At 47.7% G+C, this 6260-nt stretch overlaps 1 pseudogene; it reads left to right on the plus strand.

The window, feature by feature from the left end:
- Window positions 1-945: 945 nt before the first annotated feature.
- LOC122320843 lies at window positions 946-5900 on the plus strand (annotated as a pseudogene).
- The last annotated feature ends 360 nt before the right edge of the window (window positions 5901-6260 follow it).

The following is a 6260-nucleotide window of genomic DNA, read 5'->3' on the forward strand; positions in this document are numbered from 1 at the left end:
GCCGTCGGATGCAAGCAACGATTCGTATTATAAGAGTGAGAAGGAGAGGGAAACTTAGGAATATCCCTTTTCCTTTTCTACACACACGATTGCTTAAATGACACGAGTCACCAGGTGACAGCCAGAACTGCAGGGTATATACACTTATATCCAAATCCAGCATACCAATATACACATATACACCCATACCCATTAGGGAGCCGTTGCACGACATCCAGTGCAAGGTCTTAAACATATAAATTTTTTCCAAAGATAAAATAAATTATTTCTGAGCTGCAATAAATAAATTCCAACTCCAATAACAACACATAATTAATATTCCAGTCAAATTAAAATTAAAAATACCAAAATAATTGGAAATTAATTTTTTTATTATTTGATTTGTTTTTTTGTCCAGCAACATACAATAATTAAAAATAAATAAAATTTATTTCTTTGTCTGGTTCCAAAAAATTTAAGTGTGAACGTCACTCCGTACGGCACACCGTTTGTTGATAGCTCAGAAATTAAATATTTGCAAATAAATTATTTTTGGATAAATAATTAACTTCCATTCTTCGAATAAACTACCCGTTTGGTTTTTTGTTTGTCTTTACCACAGTTGGTATTATTTTCTAAAATAAAGTAAGTAAATACCACACAAAATAATAATCACATATCCGAATTATAAATATACTAATTATAATATTCTTAATAACATTAAGAATAAATATTATTTAATTATTCTGGGTCTTTTTTCGCTCCTGTGCATATTAAATATACCCCGTTTCCACTGGGCATATATTCCTTTTTAATTTATCGTCGCTTCCATAGACCGTCTCCCTCTAGCGAGACAAATTCCACAAGTCAGCTTAATACAAATTTTTTCAAGAGTGCAATTCCAGCAACAAAGGTCTAAAATTTGTTTCTCACGACCAGTACACTCGTTTTCCAACCGAGGGTTCGTTTTTTGGCATGTCCAGTGAAGGTGGGAATAAAAAATCTCCCATTCCACCAACAAAAACTCCGAAAATTGTTGTCAAGCCGCCCACACCTAAACCTTCCAGTAAGACTCCCTCTCCCCAAGCAAGGCTCACTCGTTCCGAGACAAAAATGGCTCTAGCTGCGTCCGATCTTGCGCTGAATCAATTCATTGAGGTTTCAGATCGACTCAGTGAATTCGAAGCGAGATGCAACACTCCGTCGCCGACTCCCCCGAGCATGTCCATGCTAAATATCCGACGCGAAGAGGTCCGAGCATTGTGGGAGCGCATCAAAAAAGAGTACGATGAGTGCAATGTACGCCTGATTTCAGCCGGAGACAGTGCAGCTGACAGCTTGCCAATTCTCCGAGCGAAATATAATTATTGCTACGGCGTCTACGAAAGGTGTGGTGCGAATATAGAGGATCTTATTGCGCAAGCTCCACGAACCCCCCAAACACAAGCTGATCCGTCCCAGACCTACGTTCCTTCAGGTTGTCGGCTACCTCCGTGTGATACCGAGGTCTTCACCGGCGATTATCTTCGCTGGCCGACGTTTAGGGACCTTTTCACGGCGATCTATATTAACAATCCAAGATTGACGCCGGTCGAGAAATTGTTCCACCTGAATTCCAAAACGAGTGGCGAAGCACACACAATTGTGGCAAAGTCGCCTTTAACTAACGATGGTTTTCGCTCAGCCTGGGATAACCTAACTAAGCGTTTCGAAAACAAACGGTTGTTAGTAAACAGTCATTTGAAAATACTGTTCAATGTGCAGTCCATCACTCAGGAATCTGGGCCAGCTTTGCGAGAGCTTCAAGACACCATCCAGAGTTGCCTTACCGCTTTAGAAACGAGCGATATTAGCACCGACAATTGGGATTGCCTATTAGTTTATATGGTCTCCTCCAAACTTCCAAAGTTGACACTTTCCCTCTGGGAGCAGTCGCTCCACAACAAGGTCGATGTTCCCACGTGGCAGGAGTTAAATAACTTCCTCACTGAGCGTCACAGGACACTAGAGGCCATAGATGATGTCCGTCCGTTAGGCTCTAGTCAGCCTCAGCCCAGAGCGGCAGCCTCTAATTCCACGGCACGCAGAATCCACTCCTTTGAAGCAAGAGTAGTACCCAGAGGTAGAGGGTGCGACTTGTGCAATCGAGAAAACCATCCAGTGCGGACATGCGCACGGTTTCTCCGGATGTCTGTCGATGAGCGGTCCGCGTATATCAAAGGGAAAAAGCTGTGTCTGAACTGCTTTGCACGAGGACATCAGCTACGGGACTGTGACAGCACTCATAGTTGCTTCACGTGCCGCGGCCGCCATCACACGCTTCTCCATCGAGGTAACGCGTCTCCAACGCTCTCGACTCCAACTTCAACTTCTTCGCCCAGGTCAAGACCAACTACGACCGCTCCAGCGACTACCAGTGCCGCAACCTCCACGGTGCAAAATTATCTTGCCACGGGTCATAGATCCGTCTTGCTGGGCACCGCCATTATTGACGTTTGCCATTTGGGATCAACCTTCAAGGCTCGTGCCTTGATCGACTCTGGATCGGAGGCAACATTCATGACCGAGCGGCTGTTCAACTTGATTAAGTTGCCTCATCAGATCATTCGAGCCCAAGTCTCCGGCTTAAGCCAAACACTGGCAGCAGAGTCCAAAAAGCTCTGCCAATTTTTCATTCGATCTCCGACCAAGCCTGGCCTGCAACTAGACGCGACGGCGTATGTCCTTCCGCAATTAGCTGGTCAACTTCCGTCCTGCTCAATTCCGCAGCATTTCCTACGGGAACTTCCCGAATTTTCTTTGGCAGACCCGAAATTCTATGAGAGTGCACAAATAGACGTGTTAATCGGGGCTGATCTGCTGCCTTCCATACTCCTAAGCGGCACCCGAGCAAACGTCTGTGGCTCTCTTCTTGGTCAAGAGACCATATTCGGTTGGATCCTTACCGGACCAATACCAGCTGCTAGGCAAGAGCAAATTTCCGCTTTCTCCACTCGAATCTCCCATATATTTGATTCAAACCTGGATCAACTTCTCACCAAGTTTTGGGAGGTGGAGGATCTGCCAATAAAAATGGCAAAAGATTCCGATTTGGCTTGTGAGGAAAATTTCCTCCGGACAACCACGAGAGACTTTAGTGGAAAATATATCGTACACCTTCCATTCCGTGATCCAGAGAACGTAAAGTCCGCCCTGGGACACTCCAGATCCTTCGCGTTGGCTCAATTTTTAAGAAACGAGCAGCGTTTAAAAAGGGACAGCCAACAGAAAATGAAGTACGATACCGTCATTCAAGAATATCTCGATCTCAACCACATGAAAGAGGTCTTTCCTACCCATGATTCTGCGAGTTATTATCTTCCGCATCATGCCGTGCTCAAGCCGGAAAGTACGACCACCAAGCTTCGTGTGGTGTTCAATGCCTCCAGCCCTTCAGACAATGGGGTCAGTCTAAATGATATCCTTCATGCTGGCCCGGTCTTACAGTCCGATCTGACCATTCAAATTCTGAAGTGGCGATATTTCCGATACGTTTACAGTGCCGATATCGAGAAAATGTATCGACAGATCTGGGTAGACCCGAAGCATACCCCGTTCCAACGCATTCTATTCCGAAACAGCGAGGGGTACATTCGAGATTTTGAGTTAAAGACGGTAACTTTCGGGATTAATTGTGCGCCCTTCCTGGCGATACGAGTCCTACAACAGCTGGCGACTGACGTGCAGCTCAGCCATCCAAGAGCGAGCAAAGTCATTCGTAATGCAATGTATGTAGACGATGTCCTTTCGGGAGCTGACTCTGCTGAAGATGCTCAGCTCACAATAAAGGAGTTACAGAGTGCCCTAGACTCCGCGGGCTTTCCGTTAAGAAAATGGACGTCCAACAACAAAGAGGTGTTAGCTCATATCCAAGCCGGTCATCTTCTGAACAGCGATTTCCTGGATCTCGACACTGAAAGTACAGCCAAGACTCTCGGTGTACGGTGGAGAGCGACGTCCGATGAGTTTTTCTTCGTCCCCCCAGATCTACCCACAGAAATCTCCCCCACAAAACGCCAGGTGCTTTCCCAAATTGCCAAACTGTTTGATCCAGCAGGCTGGCTCGCTCCATTTGTTGTGTGTGCCAAGATCTTTATGCAAGAGATTTGGCTTCAGGAGCTGGGGTGGGACGATAAGCTGCCATCGGAGTTGTGCCAAAGGTGGCACAGTTTTCTTCAGAGCTATTCGGTCCTTGATCAGGTCCGGATTCCAAGATGGGTTTCCTTTCGCCCAGAATTCCGCTTAGAGCATCATGGATTTTGTGATGCCTCGCAGAAAGCCTACGGCGCTGCGATCTACGTGCGCATAGAGATGGGACATACCACGATGGTACACCTGCTCACCGCCAAGACGCGTGTTGCGCCAGTCAAAACTGTGTCGCTTCCTCGCCTAGAGCTGTGCGGAGCTTTACTGCTAGCCGAAATGGCTGAAGCGATCCTTCCCAGCATGCCGATGCTGAATTCGAGTCTCCACTGCTGGACCGATTCCACCATTGTGTTGGCATGGTTAGCAAAACCAGCTTGCCATTGGACTACTTTCGTTGCCAACAGAGTGACGAAGATCACTCAGTCCACAGAGGCAGCCAACTGGTCACACGTTCAATCCGAACATAATCCCGCTGACTTGGCTAGTCGAGGGGTAGCCCTTCCAGAGCTTGTCGGTAGTTCTCTCTGGTGGCATGGACCCACTTGGTTGCAAAAGCCACGCAGCCAATGGCCTAGCCAGGGGACCGACCTTCCCGTGACCGAGATCGAAAAGCGAGCAGTCAAAGCCCACGTAGCATATATTCCGAACGAAGACTTCCTTGATCGTTTTTCCAAATTGGATAGAGCGTTGCGGGTCCTCGCGTATGTCCAGCGTTTTATCAATCGGTGCAAGAAACAATCGCCGCTTTCAGAGATCCGTCTGGAGGCCAAGGAACTTGTCGCCGCCGAGCGGCTCATGATTCTCTGCACTCAGCGCAGGTATTTAACGAACGAGTATCGCTGCTTGAGTCAGAAGCTTCCGGTGCCCCCGTCCAGTTCGATCCTCTCCTTGAACCCTTTCCTAGATCAGGAGGGGCTGATAAGGGCATGTGGCCGTGTCACAGCCTCTGAAAGTTTGCGTTACGATGAACGACACCCGATAATCCTCCCGTACGAATGTTCACTCTCTCGGCTTCTGGTAAAGTTCACCCATCTCATTACGCTACACGGGGGTAATCAGTTGGTGGTACGTCTCACCCGTTCCAGATATTGGGTTCCGAGAGTCAAAAACTTGGTGAAGGCAGTTATCAATGCCTGCAAGGTCTGCGTGATCTACAAAAAGCGATTGCAAAGTCAGATGATGGGAAATTTGCCAAGAGAACGAGTGTCATTCTCCCGCCCATTCACGTACACGGGTATGGACTACGCAGGGCCCTTCGACATAAAGAATTACACTGGCAGAGCCTGCCTTATTACTAAAGGGTATGTGTTGGTTTTCGTTTGCTTCTCCACCAAGGCTATCCATTTGGAGCCTACTTCAGATCTGACGACCGAGAAATTTCTTGCGGCATTCGCTCGGTTCGTATCCAGAAGAGGGTGTCCTCGCCAAGTGCAGTCGGACAATGGGAAGACCTTTGTTGGCGCTGCCACATTACTGTCCCGAGATTTTCTCCAGGCCGTTAAAGAGTCTGTGACTGATGCGTATAGTCATCAGCAGCTCGACTGGCATTTCATTCCGCCAGGAGCACCCCATATGGGAGGCCTATGGGAAGCTGGTGTCAAGAGCTTCAAGGCATTGTTTTATAAATGCACAGCTACGCGGAAATACACCTTTGAAGAACTTGCCACTCTGCTAGCGAAGATTGAAGCTTGTCTAAATTCCAGACCGCTATCTCCCATGTCAGAGGATCCCACTGATCTTCTAGCGTTGACACCAGGGCACTTTCTTGTCGGCGGCCCTCTTCTATCCATAGTGGAGCCCGAAGTAAAGGGAGAATCTAAGACAATATTAAACAGGTGGCAACACTTGAAAGCGCTCCATCAGCAATTCCGCGCTCGATGGAAGGATGAATACCTGAAAGAGCTCCACAAGCGCAACAAGTGGAAGTGTCCCACCGAGAATATGCGTGTCGGGGACATGGTCGTCATCAAAGACGACAATCTGCCCTCAAATGAGTGGCGACTCGGTAGAATCGACTCCGTCTTTCCTGGAGCCGATGGCAATGTCCGCGTAGTCGACATCCGGACGGCGCGCGGCATTGTCCGGCGTCCAGTAGC

The sequence above is a fragment of the Drosophila ficusphila genome, unplaced genomic scaffold (genome assembly GCF_018152265.1).
Source record: "Drosophila ficusphila isolate 14025-0441.05 unplaced genomic scaffold, ASM1815226v1 contig_843, whole genome shotgun sequence".
NCBI lineage: Eukaryota > Metazoa > Arthropoda > Insecta > Diptera > Drosophilidae > Drosophila > Drosophila ficusphila.